Below are 21,704 nucleotides of genomic sequence, written 5' to 3'. Positions count from 1 at the left end.
AGGCCATTCGTGACGCACAAAGAGAATGCGAAAGTGAAAAGGAGAAGATCAAGTTCGACCGCATGCTAGAGGATCACAAGAAATTGCTATACCCAACTTGTGATGTGGGGCAGAAAAAGTTAGGTACCACATTGGAATTGCTGCAATGGAAGGCAAAGAATGGTGTATCTGACAAGGGATTCGCGGAGTTACTAAAAATCCAAAAGAAGATGCTTCTGAAGGATAACGAATTGCCCAGCACTACGTACGAAGCAAAATAGGTAGTCTGCCCTTTAGGATTAGAAATCCAGAAGATACATGCATGTCCTAATGACTGCATCCTCTACCGTGGCACGGAGTATGAGAAGTTGGATGCATGCCCTGTATGTCACGCGTCGCGGTATAAGATCAGGCGAGATGACCCTGGTGATGTTGAGGGCGAACGTCCCAAGAAGAAAATCCCTGCCAAGGTTATGTGGTATGCTCCTATAATACCACGCTTGAAACATCTGTTTAGAAACAGAGACCATGCAAAGTTGTTGTGATGGCACAAAGACCGTAAGGTAGACAATATGTTGAGACACCCTGCTGATGGGTCCCAGTGGAGAGCAATCGATAGAGAATTCCCCGAGTTTGCAAGTGACGCAAGAAACTTAAGGTTTGCTTTAAGTACGGATGGTATGAATCCTTTCGGGGAGCAGAGCAGTAGTCACAGCACTTGGCCTATTACTCTATGTATCTACAACCTTCCTCCCTGGTTATGCATGAAGCGTAAGTTTATTATGATGCCGGTGCTCATCCAAGGCCCAAAGCAACCTGGCAACGACATCGATGTGTACCTGAGGCTACTAGTTGAAGAACTTCTACTTTTGTGGAACAAGCCAGGTGTACGCATGTGGGATGAGCACAAGCAGGAGCACTTTGACCTGCGAGCATTGTTGTTCATAACAATCAATGATTGTCCAGCTCTAAGTAATCTTTCAGGACAATCAAACAAGGGATATAATGCATGCACGCACTGTTTCGGTGACATGAAAGGTATATTCTTGAAAAAGTGTCGCAAGATCGTGTACCATGGGCATCGACGATTTCTTCCTGCAAATCACCCCGTAAGAAAGAAAGGCAAGAATTTTAAAGGTAAGGCAGACCACCAGACCAAGCCTCGCAACTGAACTAGTGAGGACGTCCTCGATATGGTCAATGATGTGAAAGTAATATTTGGAAAGGGACCTGGCAGCCAACCTGTTTCGAAGGACGCCAACGGTCACGCACCCATGTGGAAGAAGAAGTCCATATTTTGGGAGCTACCCTATTGGCAAGTCCTAGAGGTCCGTAGCGCGATCGACGTGATACACCTGACGAAGAATCTTTGTGTGAACCTGCTAGGCTTCATGGGTGTGTATGGGAAGCCTAAGGACATAATTGAAGCATGACAGGACCTGCGGTGTTTGAAAGAATGAGACAACCTGCATCTAGAGAAGACAGATGATGGATGCCAGTACTTAAGTCCTACCAGCTACACTCTTAGCAAAGAAGAGAAGGATAGCTTGTTTGAATGCCTAGATAGCATTAAGGTACCGTCTGGATTCTCCTCGAATATAAAGGGTATAATAAATGTGCCAGAGAAGAAATTTGGACACTTAAAGTCCCATGACTGCCACGTGCTCATGACTCAATTGCTTCTAGTTGCATTAAGAGGAATTCTACCGCCAAATGTACGTCTAGCCACCGTGAAGCTATGTGCATTCCTCAATGCAATTTCTCAGAAGGCAATCGATCCAACGGATCTAGCGAAACTATAGAATGATGTGGTTCAATGTCTTGTCAGCTTTGAGTTGGTGTTCCCTCCTTCCTTCTTTGATATCATGACACACCTCCTAGTTTATCTGGTCAAGGAGATTACTATTCTCGGTCCTATGTTCCTACACAACATGTTCCCCTTTGAGAGGTTTATGGGAATCCTAAAGAAATATGTTCACAACCGTGCTCGGCCAGAAGGAAGCATCGCCAAGGGCTACGGAACAGAGGAGGTCATTGAGTTCTGTGTTGACTTCATTCCCGATATTAACCCGATTGGTGTTCCTGAATTGCGACACGAGGGGAGACTAAGTGGAAAGGGGACACTAGGGAAGAAAACATATATTGGTAAGGGTGATGACTATTTCAATAAAGCACACTACACAGTTCTACAGAACTCCTCCTTGGTAGATCCATATATCAAGACACACAAGAACCTCCTCCGATCTGAGTTCTCAGGGAAGTCTGAAGCATGGATTACGCGTTAGCACATGGAAACTTTCAGCGACTGGTTGCGAAAAGAATGTCAGGATGATGAGAGTATTGATGATGAGCTGTATTTGTTGGCTAGGCAGCCATCGTGGCATATCCTCACATACAAAGGGTATGAGATAAATGGGAATATATTTTACACAGTAGCACAAGATAAAAGGAGCACCAATCAGAACAGTGGTGTCCGCATAGATGCCACCGACCCTAGTGGGAACAAGCAAACATACTATGGCCGCATAGAGGAGATATGGGAACTAGACTATGCATCTCATTTTAAGGTACCTCTGTTCAAGTGCCAGTGGGTAAAGACGACTGGAGGCGGCGTAGCAGTCGACAACCAGTATGGAATGACAACAGTGGACCTCAACAATATTGGGTACAAAGGCGAACCGTTTGTCCTTGCGAAGGATGTGACTCAGGTGTTCTATGTCAAGGACATGTCTACAAAACCAAAGAGAGGGAAAAACGACAACCACCCAATCAATGATGAGCCAAAGCGCCACATAGTTCTTTCAGGAAAAAGAAACATTATCGGAATCGAAGACAAGTCAGATATGTCAGAAGATTATGAAAAGGATGACCGAATTTCACCCTTCACAGTGAACAAAGACCCTAGAATCCAGCTAAATGATGAGGACACTCCATGGTTACGGCGCGATCATAACCAAGGGACATACGTCAAGAAGAAGTTCATTACTGTGCCCACTTGATATATATATTGATGTTCAATAGTGTGTATTAGAGATATTATGTAATAATTATGAATTTGTGTTTGATGTTGAATTATGTCACGTTGAAATGATGTGAAAACAAATTTATGTTTGATGTTAGGATTATGTCACGTTGAAATGATGTGAAAACAAATTTGTGTTTGATGGTGGGATTATGTCACATTCAAATGATGTGAAAACAAATTTCCAGTCGAAACACAAGAGTTTTTCTGAATTTAATTAAACACTATATTTTTGCATTATTGAAATAGTAATTTAAACACTATATTGTGTTTTAAAACTTGTTAAAAAATTAAAACTTTAGGTCACATAATTTTCCTGTGTGCAATAAAGCAAAATAGAATCTATATTTTTTTAAAAATATTTTTATGTCTTTTATTTAATTTTCTGTGCAATTAACTATCCTTTTATCATTTGTGTAAAAAGAAATATATTAAAATCCTAATGAATTGGCGGGCAGCGAAACTGCAGTTTGGCTGCCCGCCAAAAAACGTTAGTCCCGGGCGCTACCACCAGCCGGGACTAAAGGTAATACTCCCGGGCATCACCACCAGCCGGGACTAAAGGTGTGACCTTTAGTCCTGGGCGTTAACAGGGCCCGGGACTAAAGGGCCTTTAGTCCTGGCTGGTGGTGGCGCCCGGGACTAAAGGTCCTCTCCCTTAAATAGCCTCTGCGCCCACCCTGACCCCTCTTCTTCCTCCTCCCCACTGCCGAGCCAAGCCCCCCGACCACCGCCGCCGCTCGTCCGATCCGCCGTCGACGCCGCACCTCACGAGCGCCCGCACACACACCGGCGCCCACTGCCCCGACGTCGCATGCCCGACTAAGCGCGCTCGCCGATGCGCCGCCCCCCCGACCACCCCGGCCCGACGCCCCGACGCCCCACCGCCCCGACGCTCGGCCCCGGCGATGCCACGCCGCCCCTGACGCCGCGCAACGCCCCTGACGCCGCCCCTAGCGCCTGACGCCACGTCGCCACTGACGCCACACGCACGGCCCTGACGACTCCACCCCGGCCCGGCCAGCCACGACGCTCGCACCGCCACCGACGCCACCTGGCCCAGCCACCGACACCACCCTCGTCATCACCGCCTCCGGACGCCCATCACCGCCGACCCCTACGTACGTCGATCATCACCGCCGACCCCTACGTACGTCGATATGTGTTTGTATGTGATATATGTAGAGGAACGCCTCGTTGTGTTGTATGCGGAGCAACGCCGTCGTTGTGTTGTATGCGGAGCAACGCCGCCTCATTGTGTTGTATGCGGAGCAACGCCGCCTCGTTGTGTTGTGTGCGGAGCAACGTCGCCCCGTTGTTGTATATGCGGAGCAACGCCGCCCCGTTGTTGTATATGCGGAGCAACGCTGCCCCGTTGTTGTATACCCTAGCGAGAACGACGATTCGCCCTAGCGAGAACGATGATTCGCCCTAGAGAGAACGATGAATTCACCCTAGCGAGAACGACGAATTCGCCCTAGCGAGAACGACGATTCGCCCTAGCGAGAATGACGAATTCGCCCTAGCGAGAACGACGAATTCGCCCTGTCGTTCTCGCTAGAGCGAATTGGGGCGAATTCGTCGTTCTCGCTAGGACGAATTCGTCGTTTATATGACTTGTTTATATATATGACTTGTTTATATGACTTGTTTACATATATGACTTGTTGACATATATGATTGTTTACATATATGAATTGTTTATATATATGACTTGTTTATATGACTTGTTTATATGTGTGACTTAGATTTATTTTGTATATGACTTATTGTACATATATGACTTGTTTACATATATGAATTGTTTATGTATATGACTTGTTTATATGACTTGTTTATATATGTGACTTAGATTTATTTTGTTTATGACTTATTGTACATATATGACTTGTTTACATATATGACTTGTTTATATATACGTGACTTAGATAAATTTGTATATGACTTATTGTATATATATGACTTGTTTATATATGTGACTTAAATTTTGTTAAATTTGTTAGATATGGCTGCCCCGGGAGACAACATGGAGGAAGAAATGATGAATATTATTGCCAATGCTGGTGAGCAGGATGTTGATGACGGAAGTCAATACCTAGCTCTTGAAAATGAGCAAGAAAATGTTTTGCAAGAAAATACAGGCGAGGTATATATACTAAATATATATTATATGTGAATATTGTATATATTTCTGTGTACAAAAGATATTTATTTATTATTTTTTATATGTAGCCCTTTGGATCGGCGACCACAACGGCGAAGAGCAAAAATATTCGAGGACCGAAGAAACCACTGGAGGGCCGGTACATAATATCGGAATTCAACATCGAGATAGGCGAACCACTTGGTCCACATAAAAGGAAATTCGTGGAACACTGTGGGTACCTTGTAAGGGACAAAATTTTGATCAGTATCTGTGAATGGAAGAAAAAGATCAACGAGCCTGATGTTAGTTTTGTCTCTGATGTTGACAAGAATTTGCTCTGGAATGATATCCTTGCCCATTTCATGTTGCAAGCGGATGATTATGATGATATCAACGATGATGAATTGAAGGAGCTAGTTTGATCGTGGGCTATGAAGAAGATGGCCACACAATTCTAGACTTGGAAGAAACACCTATACAACACATACATCAAGAAGAACGAAACGCCGAATTTCAATACTGCTGCGAGTCCGATCTCGAAACAGAGGCCCTATTGGAATGATTTCGTAGAGTACAAGACATTAGCAGAGGGTGAGGCACGGGTGAGAAGGAACCAAGAGAATGCCCGAAAAAAGGTATACCACCATGACATGGGATCAGGTGGCTATGATACTGCCATTCCGAAGTGGCAAAAAATGGAAGCGGACATTATTGCCAAGGGGATCAAACCAGAATCAGCCAAGTGGCCCCCACGCTTGAAGAATTGGTTTTTCAGTCATGGGGGAAGACTCGACCCACAGACCGGTCTGGCAGTGTATGGGCAAAAACTCAAAACAGCAGCACGCCAATTGGCTTTTGCTATAGAAGCTAAAGAGATTGGTGTGTTCAAGCCCAATAGAGAGAAGGATGAGCTGACGTATGCCATCGGGACTGTTGAACACACTGGCCAAACCAGAGGCTTAGGACGCAACACTCCATGGGTTCATGGTTTCCCTAATGATAGGGAAACCTACCGAAGCCGCCAGAGAAGCAAGGAGGAGCAAGCAGCGCGGGTGACAATGTTGGAGGAAATGGTGCTTGAAGCAAAGGAGCAAGAAAAAGCAATGGAAGCAAGAATGCGGGAAGAAATCAGAAAGTAAGTGTAGATAGCAATGAGTGCCCAGAGGCAGGCATCAGAGCCAGGAATGAATGTTAATATTAGCCCCCCTGGCCAGTTGAAAAGCAGCTGCGCTTCCACTGAGTTGCCAAAGCAAGATGACGCAGCGCTACGCTTCCCCATGGATGATGTCACTACTCTAGTGACATCAATGGAGCTACATGTTCCAAGGGGGAATGCCACAATCAAGGTCGTTGTCGGTGTTTTTACTCCTCTAGACCCTACCAAGACACCAAGAATCTATGGGGCACCAATACAACCTGGATATGCTAGGGTCATAGTGGATAAAGTGAGCAAAGGTTATGAGGATCTAGCTCTTGACATTCCTGGAGGTGATGGAGAGAAGACTCTAGGAGAAGCAGAGAAGGCATATATACTATGGCGCAAGCGCTACATCATTATCCCTGGGGCGTCTGCTCCACCGCTAGCAGACATTAGGTGCGGACAAAAGTTAACAAAACAATTTTTTGATAATTTTCTATGGGCATGACTAATAATAAGCATTTACTTATATCTCATTATTTTTGTACTCACAAAGCAGGGCCTCCGCCAACCAAAGTCCAGTTGTTGCTTCTCTCGACCATCATAGTGCTCAGGGCAATGATGACACCTTCGAAGGCACTGCTGCATCCCCACCATCTCCAACTCCTCCGCTGCCTCCAAGGAAGTCCACAACTCCTCCACCGAGGTCTCCAACGCCTCCGCCGCCTCCAAAGTCTGCACTGCCTCCAAGGCGGTCTCCAACGCCTCCCCCGCCTCCAAGGAAGCCAGCCCCTAAGAGGTCCGCCCCACAAACGAAGTCGTTGCCCTGCCCGCCGGCAAAGAAGTAGAAAGCAAATACTCATCCTGTTGTTCCCCAAAAACTATCTTATGAGAAAAGTGAATAGGAATTAAAGGATGCAGTACAAAAAGAAGTGACAGATTTCTTTGAAGGTGTAAAATAGGCACGACGAGCGAGGGAGAACCCGGAGCCATCATACTTCTTCCTACCTCCAGATCAGCTAAGAAAGAAGTTGGAACAAAAAAAAACAGGATTCTCTTAAGAGCGTCACGAAACAACTGATATCGGACTATGACCGCTCTCTCACCAAGTCATATGAGGCGGCGCAAAAAAAGAAGAGAGTAGGGAAAGGTGTTGCACAACTCGGACAACAATCACAACAATCAATCTCCCTCCTTGTCGTTCCTAACGAATATGGTTCAAACTTATACTTAGTGGAGGAGGTAGGCGGCTATGAGTCGTTTCTTCGGTTTTATGAGGACACTGGTTTGAACCTTGCCGAAGTGCTCGCTGAAGGACCATCTGCTCCGGAAGTGGATCCTTACAAGAAATTTGTACCAGGCCAGAGTCTATACAACCTAGAGAAATTAGGTGAACTGGGTACGCAAATGTACCTGCTAAACGGGTGGTACATGTCGGCGTCTGATGCGGGACAAATCTATCTTTCTGTCAGAATTAGAAACCACCATTACTTCCGTGGCAATGACATTATCTATGTCGAGCTTCCAGATTTACACCAACTATGCCACCTGGACTCTCTCGACAAAAGTCTCATTAGCTGCTATTGTCTGTAAGTGTGATTATTTTCTACTATATTCACAATTTCTTTATTATATATTCACAATATATATATTCACAATTTTTATGTATGCAGATATGAGATGATAGAACTTAGAAAGAGAAAGGATAATGATGTTGGGTTTGTTGATCCGTATGTCGTATACAAACACCCTAACCCCCCGAAGGATTATAAGCCTCAACCTGAGAGAAATCTCATGAATTTCTTAGTGAACCAACGCGACAAGAAGGAGATACTCTTCCCCTACAACTTCAAGTGAGTGTTATTATAAGTAATTAATGTTGATCATATATATGGGACATCAATATTTCTTTACTAGCTAGTTACCTCTCTCTCTCTCTCTCTCTCACACACACACACACACACACACACACACACACACACACACACACACACACACACACACACACACACACACACACACACACACACACACACACACACACACATATATATATATATATATGTTTATGTTTATGCAGCAATCACTGGATATTGATGGTCATCGATGTGGCTAATAGTAGATTGAAAATCTTAGACTCGTTGAGAAAACCGCAAATGGAGTATCAAGACATGATAGATATTATACAAGGGTAATTAATTTAGTTTCTCTATAACATATATATATATATATATAATGGCGCCGATCTCTCAACAATTATTAAAGGTTAAATTATTTTTTTATTTTATTGGGAGCAGGGTTTGGAAAAGGTTCATTGAGGAACAAAAAATGAAACATTGCAAAGCTCCACTGGGTGTAATCGCACACAAAGTAAGTACTATAACTACACATTTATATTCAATTAACACCATATGATGATTTCAATTCACCCTAATTGATTTTTTTGTCGTAAAAGTGGGTTCTAAGGCAGAAGCAGGGTAACAACTACTGCGGATACTGTATTTGCGAGTTCATCATGGCGTACTCAAAGAGAACTCCTGAAGAGCAACTCAAAGTACATATATAAATACTTTTTCCTTTATATTATTTCGATCGTATATTTACAATTTCTTTATTGCTCTCATTTGTATAAGTAATTACATGAGCAATACACATACATACATATATATATATATATATATTAATACTTTTTTCTTTAACTTTTATTGAAGACTAAATGGTTGAGGGAAAGAGTCATACGACTTGACCAACTTAAAGCAATTCGAGAGACTATAGCAGGATTTCTAAATGACCAGGTCATCAACCCCAACGGCGAGTTCTACAATGACCCGAACAAAACGTGGATACCAAATCTGGAGGAGTGAATTGCTAAGGACATAAACAATTTATATATCAAACCTTTGTAATATATATATATATATATATATATATATATATATATATATATATATATATATTATATGTACATAAAATAACATGTGTATATATTTGATCATCATATATATATGCATGTACGCGTATATTCGTTTGTTATTTATGTACAAAGTTCGAATGAAAACTTACGCATGCGAAGTACACATATATATTACTATTAGCATCGTATTCGAAAATGTATTTTAATATCAAAACTAATCATTAAATAAAAAAAGAAACCAAAAATAGAAACCAGAAAAAGGAAAACAAAGAGGGACATTTAGTCCCGGTTGGTAACACCAACCGGGACTCAATGTCCTGCCCCGTGGCGGTCCCTGGCCAGGCCTGGAGGCCCCCTTTACTCCCGGTTGGTGTTTTCAACCGGGACTAAAGGTCCCCATTTAGTCCCGGGCGTCAAGCCGGGACTAAAGGAGGGTACCTTTAGTCCCGGATTGGTGCTCCCGGTTGGGAAACCGGGACTAAAGGGGTTTCCCAACCGGGAGCAAAAAGCCTTGCTGCACCAGTGTTGCCAGCACACTCACCCCCATTGAAGCCCCAATCCCACCTGGTAGTGACCCTCCGGCCCTTCTCCTTCCTCCAGCCGAAATGCCACCGCCGCCATTTCCTCCCCACCAGTAACCGCCGCCGTGAGTGGCCTTAATGGCCACTCCACTCGCCCAGTGGCCTAGTGGAGCACTCGTGGCCCTTCACTGCCCCTCACCCGACCTATAAAGTCAAGGCTGAGGCCTACCTCGTTTCCCCTTTTCCCCTTTCACCATACCCCACCGCCGCCACTCGGGTGCCGTCTCCGGTGACCTGCCACTGCTGTTGCTGCGTTGTTGAGCCTTGGAAGCTCCTACTGCATGAGGACCGCCGTCTTGAGAGTGAGCAGTTTGTGGATCAAGCCTTTGAAGACCAGGATCAAGACCAAGTTTTTGAGGTAGGCAAGTATATCGCATGGTTTCCTTGACACCCTACAACTTTATAATCATTTATATCATATGCATGTGTTAATACCCTAAGGACCATGCCTAGAAAATTCTAGAATATTTACATATTTACCATCATTACGATGTGAGTGGTATAAAAAATACCATGTCAGTGACTCATATGTCAGTGACATAGTGTAAGATGCCATTCGTAATAGTGGTAAATATGTAAATGCCCCAAAAATTCTTGATCTATATATCCTCGATACCTATGGGGTTTTTGCATGGTAGAGAGGTTAGCTTTTGCTACGCTTAAATTTAATATTGACTGATTCCAAAAAAATTAATATTCACTAATGGATTATGAAACTATAGATATTAAGATGCTTTTTAGCAACATGACAAGAAGTGTAACACCCCTGGTGTTATGAGCTTGCTTAGCACCGAGATTTAGATCCAAGAGGGATTAGCCAAACAAGTTTTTGGGGTTTAGAAATTTATAACGCACGGGAAATAATAAGCGAATCCTATGTGACTCACTTTTGTGGATTCAAATAAATATCCAAGTTAACTTACTTGGTGCATAAAAGTGCTAATGAAAATCCTAACAAGAAACATGGGATAAGTCATTTTAATTGTTTGGCATAAAAAACAATTTATATAAACAAAAATAAAATATAACTTGTGTGTAGTACTTAAGTAAAGATGATGAGCAAGTGGTGTAGTTGAAGATGCAACTTTAATTTATGAAAACAATTGTTGTTAACTAGTGCTCTTGGGAGCTCAAAAATCAAATTTGGAGTTAAGATAAGCTCTTTTCGTTAAGTCGGCAAACACTTGAACTTACGTTTAAAGTACTATTTTTGGCGAATTATATTGAGCAAAATAGTTAAATGGTGCTTAAATATTTTGCTCCTATGGGTTAGTATAAGGTATGGACTATTGCATGAAATACTTGTTGGTTGCAGTTAATAGGGTTTAGACCTTTTAAAAATTGTAACAAAAGTGTTAATGACAGTTCGAATTGAACCTTAACCTTTCTAAGTATGGGAAAAGTAGTAAGACAATGCTATCTTAATATTTAAATTCTAGCTAAAATGTTTAAACACTAACTGCATGCTTTGGTATTGTTGATTGCATCAAAGTGAGTACTTGAGCATGGCATAGGTGGTTGTTGTGTTGGGTGTTACGTTGCTCTCGTAAAAATTGCCCAAACCTCCTTAGAACTTGCTGTGAACCATGATTTGGTGCTCGGTTCGCGAACCAGCGTTTAGCGTGATGAACTCATGTTGGCACCTCTATATCTCCCTCTTAGGTTGCTCCCTGGTCATGACGATTGCTTTGCTAGCTAGCTAGTAGTGTTGACCTTAGGTTCATAGAATTGGTTGAGCCTTCGTTGAATCAATGAGCAGTTTTTGGCCCACTTTAAAAAGCGTGCGTGGCATCGTTCCTAGTTTCGTGACCTGAGGCCACAGTCACCATGCGCGCGAGTGTGCTGCCGGTGAGGAGCTCGGGCCGGGGCTGGGTGGCTACCGCTGGTCAGTCCGTGTGTCATTGTCGCATGTCGCTTGGTGCCGCGCAACGCCTTTGTCTCATAGTGGTCGAGTCCCGTGGGCCAGCCCTAGTGGTCGACCGACTGTGCACCAGGCCTGGCTTGGCCACCACTGCCCTACGTCATGTCGTGCAAAGGACTACACCCTAGCTTCCCTATCACCTTGCCTCGCCCTGTAGCGCTTGTTCATAGCCGCTCATCTCACCTACCCTGCTCCTGCTCGTACCGCCTCCTGCTGCATTGCGATGCCACGCTACAGTGTACACATGGCTGCATAGGCATCCATAAAGGTTCACCCAAGCATTAACCACGCGACCCTTACCCTTGCTCAAGAGGTTGTGTCCTCGTGCTGCCATGCCTTGTCGGGTCTTGGCCGGGTCACCTCCGCCGGGGCCACTCCCTGCGACGTGGCAGTGGCTGTGCGCCGCTCTCCTCTCCCCTTCTTAATCACCAACTCAAGCCCTCCTAGTCCAATTCCTCGCACCGGTGGGTAGCTTAGCAAGTTAGCTAGGTGTCGCATTCTCATCAAGCCTAGCCTTGGTCTATCAGTGGTCAATTTTGGTTTCTCCTCGTCGCCGGTCATGGGCGCCACCAAATCAGTTGGATGGGAGGTAAGGCATGTATGAGTTGTAGCAATTCAATTACGCGTAACCTTGAGCTTGCCTTGACTTTCTCCATCTGGTGCCCACGTAACTTTGGCCAGGATGCTCGACGATGGAGTGTGGACGCGTCGGTGCCACGCTCGGAGCGCTGCCGCATGGTGTAGGCACACGTGGCTGGACCACCACAGCACTGCCCTGCTTCAACTGTCAGTGGGGCATGCACCACGGTGAGCCACTGATGCTTCTCCACCATCTCTACCTTTCTGTGAGGGCGTAGGCTCGCTGGAACAGTTGCGCCGCCGCCGCGGGTAGCCGCTCACCGCTGCAGCTCACGACAGTGCGCCTTCGGGTCACTAACCACCACCCATCCTTGTGCGTTTAGCTGTAGATGGTGGTCAGCCCCTTAATTCTGCCTTAGCGAGCCTAGTTTGCCGGGCATAACCACCTTATGCCATCGGCCGCCACGCCGACGTGCGTGGGGTTTCTAGGGATCTCCCAATGGTAAAGGTGAAAACATCCGAGGGTGTGGTTGCAAGATTACTGATGGTAGGAATAGTGCACATTGTAGCTCCATAATAATCAGTTTGCTAAGATAGCTAATGAGCCCTAGTTTGAATATATATTAAATCAATGAAATGAAGTAAAGAAACACCTTGGGATTTTAGAACTAAAACATTTTTTCAGAGGCGAAGCCTCACTTGACGACGTGGATACGTAGACTAGTACGTTAGTTATTAGAGCTATCTCGTTAGCTTGTGAGGCATAATCGTATTTCTAAGAATTTCAGTTGCCGTTGATTATTTAAGTCTCTGTGTTGCATCCACATGTATCATAATAGTAACAACGATGGATCGTGGTGATGATCGGAGTAGCAGAAAGGATGGTGCTTTGATGATCATGTTACCATGATGGAATACTAACTTTTGGTTATGTCACCATGATGGAATACTAACTTTTGGTTATTATCACTACAAGGTTTTACCCCTGATGCAACGGCCTAAAAGCGTTGCAATATACCAAAAATGGTTGTGAAAGACACAATTGCAACGGAAAATTTTGGTTGGCAGGCGTTGCCATAGTAACCGTGGGGAAAGGTTTGCCCAACGACTCTCTTTGGTGTTGCATTAGATTTTCCCCTATTGCAACACTAGAAATACCTATTGCCATGAACCCAAAGTGTGGCAATAGGTGCACTAGCAACGATATTTGGTGTTGCAATAGACCTTATTGCCACGCATCAATAGCATTGCAATAGATGGACCCTCTATTGCCACGCTATCTCGGTGGTTGCTATAGGTGGAACCGTCTATTGCCACGATAAAATATTTGGTTGCTAGAGGTAGCCTCTCTATTGCAACGATCAATACTGGTTGCTATAGGTGGAACTGTCTATTGCCACGATAGATATTTGGTTGCTAGAGGTAGCCTCTCTATTGCAACACTAAACATTGTGGTTGCTATAGGTGCATCCATCTATTGCCATGGTAAATATTTGGTTGCTAGAGGTTGACTCTCTATTGCAACGATCAATACTGGTTGCTATTGTTGGACCCTCTATTGCCACGCTAACTATTGTGTTGCCACAGTTTGGAGACTCTATTGCAACGTCCACTATTCTGTTGGTATGATGTTTTTTGCAACACCGTTTGTTTGTTGCTATATCATATATTGCAACGCCAAATTATTTTGTCGATCGTCCATATTGCAACGCTTTGTTTGCTTCAAACAATAATTGCATGCCGAACAATATATGATGAAAGAAGCATTTAGACATCCATTAATCCAAAATATGCTTTGTTCGTACAACTCATTAATGAAACCACATCCAATGTCAAACTTAGTTGATAACACACGCACAACAACTAAAACACATAAGGTATCTGACGCACAGTAGCTACTTTGAACAGTTCAAAATGTAATAAGCTATGTGTAGCACTGTAGCAAAGGTTGGCTTGACATTGACCGTCCATCAGTTGTGCAGCTCCACTCAAACTCTATCTTGCTCCTGAAACAATCATTAACATTGGTATATTCAGCAAACAGAAACTTAGTATTCAAGCTAAGTATCATTTCACTTTACAGTAACAGGAACTAGCCAACTAAATCTGATTCAGAAATATTCACAGGTAGTGGAGTCAAAAATCACCTGTGCTTTGCCAGCTTGTTGATTCCTTTTGGATAATGCTCGTTTCTTAGCCGCAGCATCCCTCAGTGCTTTAGTAGTAGTAAAACTAACTGTCGTATCCCCTCCTTTATTTTGGCTAGTTTGAGTCTTATTCACAACACTATTTCTAGTTGTGCGACCATTACTTGTACCTACTGCTGTTGTAGCTACGAGTTGTGTTTATGGTGGGATGCTATCTTAGTTTTCCTGCAAATCAATAGATGGAGGGAAAATTATGCCTCATACTAAGGACTATCACATGACAACATTAAACACTCTTCAGTTCTCGAACTACATGCTAATGTGATATTTCTTCACTTTCTGTATTTACATTTTCTTCATCCATGTTTGTTGTAGCAGCAACCTCTGCATTTTGTCCCCCATCTTTGTTAGCCTACATTTCAATTTTGGTCAGAAAAATCATGAGTGGAGTTTGAAACTATGAAAATGATGCATGGTTTGTAGCCGACTATTACCTGTTGTATTGATGCTTGTACATGTGTTGCTTGCATCATTGCCATAAACTCTTGCCTAAGAGCTTCTCTATCGGCCTCCCTTGCCTTCATCATTTCTTCCATCTAACGCCTATGTTCTTCCCTTTCGGCTTCCCTTTCAGCCTCTTGAGATTCTAATCTCTCTTGTAGCTTTGAAAATGCTTCGGCTAGTGCCGATTCCTGACGCACTTGGTACTGGTAATCCTCAGACAGTAGTTGCCTTCTAGTTGGGTATTTTGCCAAGTATCCATTAGCATAGATCTTGGTTGATTTGCAGTTTCTTGTTTCCTGGTAGGCTGACTGGAAAATCTGATTTTGCTCCACGTCTGAGATGATGAGTGCTTCTCCATCTGTTTCCCTCTCCGAAATTTTTGCTGCATGCATTATCCTAACAAAGGAGGACAATTGAAGTAGTTAATTGAAAATGATTTTGTAGGCGGTTCACTTTGCATCAGTTAATAAGGTTTGTACAAATTGTTATATACTCACATAGACATCCCTAGATTCTTGGCTTGTCCATTGCCCATTCTTACTGTGCGTGATCATGAAAAGCTCCAAATCATTTGGCTCATCACGTAGTTATTGGGTCCCTCTAATTAGGCAAGAATGTAACAAATTAGCGATATTTGCAAAAGGTAAGGAAGCATGGTCATGTGCTTCTGAAGTTATTACCTTCTCAAAGCCACACTGAGAAAAAGTCTTTGATCGTGCCCGATGGTGTACCTTTACATTCTGCCGATTCTGAGAATTCTTGCAACTAATCCTCTACACAAGGAGTTGATTATAAAAAAATATTGCAATGTACCGAAACATAGCCTTTATTTCATCAAGTGCAAATGGCAAGAATAAAGTAAAGGTCATCAAACCTGAAAATTTGTCTTGCCAAAATACAAAACCAGATAGTGCCATTCAATAATGTCCAACTCTTCTGGCTTATGTCTCATTCTCTCCTCATAGGTGGTGTACGCCCTGTACGTAGCACTAATGTTGCTCTCCATCCTTTGTAACGCTCATTAGCGATGGTCCATATCTTTTTCCTATTTTCTTCGTTATTCTCAATGTCCCACTTATGCTGTTCAACATATAAAACATAAATTCTAGGTCACTTCTTAACTAATTTGGTAACAAAACTGTGTATGCTAGCAAAAACAAATCAGAAACTTACCATCATATCAGATACTATTGAATATTTGACATCTTGGTGGATATCCTTCCATGTTCTCACCCCAATGAGTGGTGCTTTTTCCTTGTGTACACTACTATTTCATCAGTAAATGTGCGTGCATTCTCACCTACAGCTCCTCCACATGTAGAGAATTGGACTTTAAGCTTCTGACTGCCCTGCTTGGATCTCTTGTGGCTGGCTGCCAATCCTTTCACAGTACCTCATGCCTTCCTCTTTTGGGAGTCTTGTCCATCGAAACAATATACAGTGCAAGAGATTAAACAAAATCATTTACATAGGGAAAACTGAACTGAACATCAAAATAAAATCACAATAAGCATCACTTACTATCTCCCTAGTGTTTTCTCACGCCGAGCATGTGATGGCTGGTTCAGAGGTGGTGTTGGATTGCTATCTTGACTTGAATTTAGTAAATCTATCTGATTTGTAGGGTTGTCATATGCACCTGCAGACAATAGGTCACAAGTGTAAACTATAAATGTATTGCGAAGGACTAATAATAAGTTGGTTGACATTTTGGGAAAAGAAGGTATATATTACTAATTTGATCTAGTTGTCCTTGCACCCTTAACCATTCTTTGTAAGTCTTGACTGTGTCATCCCTGTATATATCTTCAAAATCTGCGAAAGCCATGCTGCTATTAGTGATCTGGCCATTGCAATATAATATAATATAACAATTCATAATAGGGCAGCAACATAACTTACCCATGCCTTGGCCCTGTCTATGCATATTATTAAGCCACACCTTGTAATCATCAAGTGACTCATCTATGGAATGTTCACTATTTGATGCCACAGTTCTTGGCAATTTAATGGGTGTTATGTCCATAGTTCGCTCTGTTATTTGATCCCTTGACAATACTAATCTGACCTCCCTCTCCTCTGCATTACTTGATATCATTGCATTTGCATCGACATCATATTCGATCTCGTTTAGTGTTGCTACAGAGTTACCACTTCTCTTGTAGTACAAGTAGTCCCTGGTACCATACCCCAAATTTGATTTCATTGTTATTAAGTTACCAAACGTGAGGTCGTCCCTGGCTATTGTATACTGAGCAAATTGTTGTCCCCCCGGTGCCCCCTTGCAAGTGAAAGAAATAGTCCATGTTTGTTCTGAGCTGTCACAGAATGTAATGAGAAACATAAGCACACCCTAAACAATATTTAAAGAAGGAACAACTTGAGAATGGCAAACAATAATGTGTCCTTCATATTATTGAAGCATCTCACTACCGTTTATTGAAGGATCTCACTATTATTGAAGTAATTTGTCGAATTCTAAATCATTGCAGTAGCATCCAGACAGACATTGTGTCGTTACCTGTCGTCGTCCTAAGTGGAATGTCGAAGGTTTTCTTGTGATTGGCTGCCATCACCTCCATCTTCATCGGCAGGAGGTGTCGCCGTCCTAGACGAAGGTGTTTGAAAAAGCAACATCGTCGCCCTGGGTCTGGACAATGAAGCAGGTGTTGGCGTGTTGAACGCAGGTGACGTCGATTGAGTCTCCATTGATGCAATCTGCAGTCTAGCTACATTGAACAAGTTAACTACATAGACACACAGGTACATGCATTACTCTTTCGTAAGTGAAAAGTGAATAGATCAATGGCCCTAGGGTTACCGTAACTCTGACGAAGAGGAAGTCTAGGAGTCCTTGAGGTTTGAGCACCGGCGGTGGGGAGGCACGTCGCGGTGGCCTCCGGGTGCTGGCCTGTCCTGCACCGGCGCCCCTCCAATGATGACGCGACGGCGAAGACAAGCGGCGGCGGTGGGTGCAGATCGGGAACCGAGTTGGAGGAGGGAAAGGAAAGAATTGGAGGAGATGGGGAGGATAATGAGGAAGTGGGGAGGTTAAGATTCGTTTTGTTCGCATAATGGGCAGGGGTATTAGGCTGTAAATGGCATGCATGCGGGCGCCAAGGCCAATTTTCGGCAAAAATTACAAAAAAATAAGTGGAAAAAGGGTGTGCCACTGACATGAGGGACCCACTTGTCGGCGCCGGGTTCATTGTGTTCATCTTTTTTATTTTGATTCATTGTAAAAACGTTAAACGTGTTTAGATTTCGCATTTGTTGTCCAAATCAGGTGATTCTTTTTTCCAATTTCTCGAAAAACTTTTTCCTTTATGTGGTTTTATTTGCATTGTGTTACTCGACCCCTTGTATTAACATTTTGTCATTTGCTTTACTATTTACGTACTCTACAATGAACAGACCTTTTTCGAAGTGTGTCCAAGGTACCAGGGGCTTATGAATAGGCAAGTTGGAATCTTGTTTAATCAAATGTGTATCATATAGGTGTATGATATATGTGGCATATCATATAGGTGTATCATGTTCAATGTCACCTTCTTTGCCTTGAGGTGATTTCATGTGGGAGCTAAGACAATGTTTCAGTGCAAATTGGTAATCGATGTCCTCAAGGATAGGATTTATCGCACAAACCATCTTTTTGCAGCGTGACATCTTTACCTAGGTTTGGGTTCATGACACCAAGATACACTTATCTTTGTATTTGTATTTGTGATAAACCAAGCTAGTGATATACACTTACCTTTGTATTTGCTGATAGCATCCACTCCCTCATGCACATTGTGTTAGGACTTAAGAAAATATATATTGGAATTGTATAAACCTAAATTGGCAAAAAATTAGGACTAAAAAACTTGTAAATTAAAAATGAAGGAATATAAATTGAAAGAAAATGCAAAAAAATGTGTTGCATCCCTGAATCGAACCGAAGCCTACAAGTTCTAGAGCAGCGGACAAACCATTGAGCTATCACCTGATTTCGGTAAGTTTGAAGGAATTTATTCCTTTGAGTGATTATCTGTCCCTGCTTTGCGCGTAGGCCCTTCAACTCCCTGGCCACGCTGGTCGCGCTGGTTCCCATGAAGAGCCGCCGTTTTACCCGGTCCTTGGACTGGTCGCGGCCCTTCAGTTCCCCACGAAGAGACGCCATGTTTACCCAGGAGTCCATAGGCTGCTCGCGCCGGTTCCCAATGCAGGCGCGCTCCGTCTTCCAAGGGGTGCGAGTTAATGCACTGTCAGTTCCACCCATCGACACACCTATATAAGCCCGACCCCCATGCACAGTCGGCCGCCATTGCACCACCATGCGTCAAGAAAGTGAAGCACCCTTCCCACGCACACCTCGCCCTCGGCCCTCGACCCGCCGCCACAATGCCTCGCCGCTTGAAGACAACATGGGCGATGCTGAACCCGTCGTCCTCACGTCGCCCCCCGACACCTCCACCGACATCGTCGTCTGAGTCAGACCTCGAGGTGAACCTCAAGGACGATCTGAACCGTGAGACCGCATCGGAGGGGGAACCAGAACCTCTTTCAGTGGAGGAGGTCGTCTTCAACTTGTTGGAGATGGCTTGGAAGGAGGAGGAGGTACCGGTGCCTTCCGCGCCATCATGCAAAGGAGATCGACGACTGCATCTTGAAGCGCGTCGGTTGAGATCTCCAAGGAGGAGGAGTGCCACCACGAGGAGGAGGAAGGAGCACCACCGCCAGGAGGATGAGCACCGCCACAAGGAGGAGGTAGGAGCGTCGCCTCCAGGAGGAGGAGATCGAGCAGGCGTCTCACAATGGACGCGGAACAGCACCGGCGTAGGGTTGAGCGGAAGAAGGCCGGGCGAGAGAGCACTGGCACAAGGGGATGGACTCATGCCAGCAGCACCGGCAGTAATTAGTAGCACGAGTGATTAATCTATGTCTAGGTCGATGTAATAATTTAATGGTGCTAAAAAAAACTGTGTCGTCGAATCTTTGTTTGATCATCGTCACCTTGGGTTGATACTTGCATTGCATGACCTCGTTTTATTTGCTTACATATTGGATGTTGCATTGTATGACCTCATTTTGCTTACAATCGTCCCTTGGATTGGTACTGTATGTGGTGATGCATCTTGGTCATTGACTCGTTGTCACGAAGACCATAGTATATGATATGCTACATACCGGAGATTGAGGGGCCAACAGGACTGGTTCTCTTCTAGATAATACCGTGTTGCAGCATGTCTGACACTTGACGCTCAATCTTAGTTTTCAATATTGGACCATAGCGATACGGCCTTATGAAGACTGGGTTGGCACCTTCAATAAGTGGAATAGAGTGATCACATGAGCGAGGAGGAGGCAACACAGTGGGCTCCTGAAATATAGCATCAAACTCGTTGTCCTTCATAATATGGCATGCGAAAGCTATCTTCATAATTAAGACTGATCAGTCATGTCCATCATCTACCATCTCGGGGTGTGTCATGTTTTACTATGTCACCGTGTCCACCATCTACTCCTTTGAATGCATGTACATGTATGCCTATGTCAACGTGTTACACATACATCTCCCCATCTCCTCGTCTCCTCCGCTTGTTCTTCGGCAGTTCCCAAGGTACCGATAGTGGGGAATTAAGACTGATCTGTCATGTCCACCATCTACCCCTTTGAATGCATGTGCACGTATGCCTATGAATGCATGTACACATACATCTCCCCGTCTCCTTGTCTCCTCCGCTTGTTCTTCGATAGTTCCCAAGGCACTAGGCGCGCTATGTTACTTTGGATTTGTGGAAGTGGGAGAGATTTCATTGTGTCATGCATGTGTTAGCTCCTGGGTAACCTACAAATGTGTGTGTTGATGCAGGTTTTTGTCACATCTGTGTTAGCTCCTATGTTACAAACCCTTGGTCGTTGAGTTAAATTATGAATAGTCCTAAAGATTGACGATGGCGGAGGTGAGGAGTAGCATGGGTGACGCTCCATCCTTCATAGAAGCTGTGAGACGCCGGGCCGGGTGATTTTTTTTAACGCTTGTTGCCAACTAAAATTTACCCAAAAAAATTGGGCTTCGGATCGCAACATGGGCCCTACAAGCAGCGTAGCACATGGACGCAACTTTTTATGTGTCACACAGAGTTCTCCTGTTCTAGTTCGGTTGAAACCCTTGCATCATCGACGCCGCCTCCTCTCGTGATGTTTGGTGCCGAGCATCGCCGTCGATCCAGTGCCCATCCGACTCCTCCGCCCGTTCGACTACTCCTCCGCCCATCCACCGTGGTTGGTGCATCTCGTCATTGCAGAATAATGTCAGGTGATGATAGGAGTTGGATGCACTTGACTCGTTCTTCAATTGAGTGGCAGGAGAATCTCTAAAATTTTCTAGACATCACATTTGGTGGCACATCGAGAGGTGGAACTACTACGTGTCCATGTCCTAGATGTGTATGCATGGCATATAGACCGCGGCCTCTGGTTCAGCTTCATTTGCTTCATAGAGGGTTTGATGAAAGCTTTATCAGGGAAGGGGAAGGTTCAGATGTGGGATTGCACAATGAAGACTGCACCAGCAGCTGATGTAGAAGTACACAATGACGCACCACCACCAGCTGATGTAGAAGTAGACAATGAATCCGCACCACATGCAGTTGGAGTAGACAACGAAGAAGGCACACCGAGTGATGACGACCGTGGTGTCACTAATTTGGTTAGATCCCTAATCAGAGGTGCTATACATGGAGAGATCAGAGATACTAATGACAATGAATAGCCGAATGAACATGCAA

General features: G+C 44.0%; 1 pseudogene; it reads right to left on the bottom strand.

Moving 5' to 3' along the window:
- Positions 1-14,268: 14,268 nt before the first annotated feature.
- Positions 14,269-19,192, bottom strand: LOC136503877 (uncharacterized; annotated as a pseudogene).
- Positions 19,193-21,704: the final 2,512 nt, after the last annotated feature.

The sequence above is a fragment of the Miscanthus floridulus genome, chromosome 14, assembly GCF_019320115.1.
Source record: "Miscanthus floridulus cultivar M001 chromosome 14, ASM1932011v1, whole genome shotgun sequence".
Taxonomy (NCBI): Eukaryota; Viridiplantae; Streptophyta; class Magnoliopsida; order Poales; family Poaceae; genus Miscanthus; species Miscanthus floridulus.
Note: the sequence above shows the minus strand (reverse complement) of the source record. Positions and strands in the feature narration are given on the sequence as shown.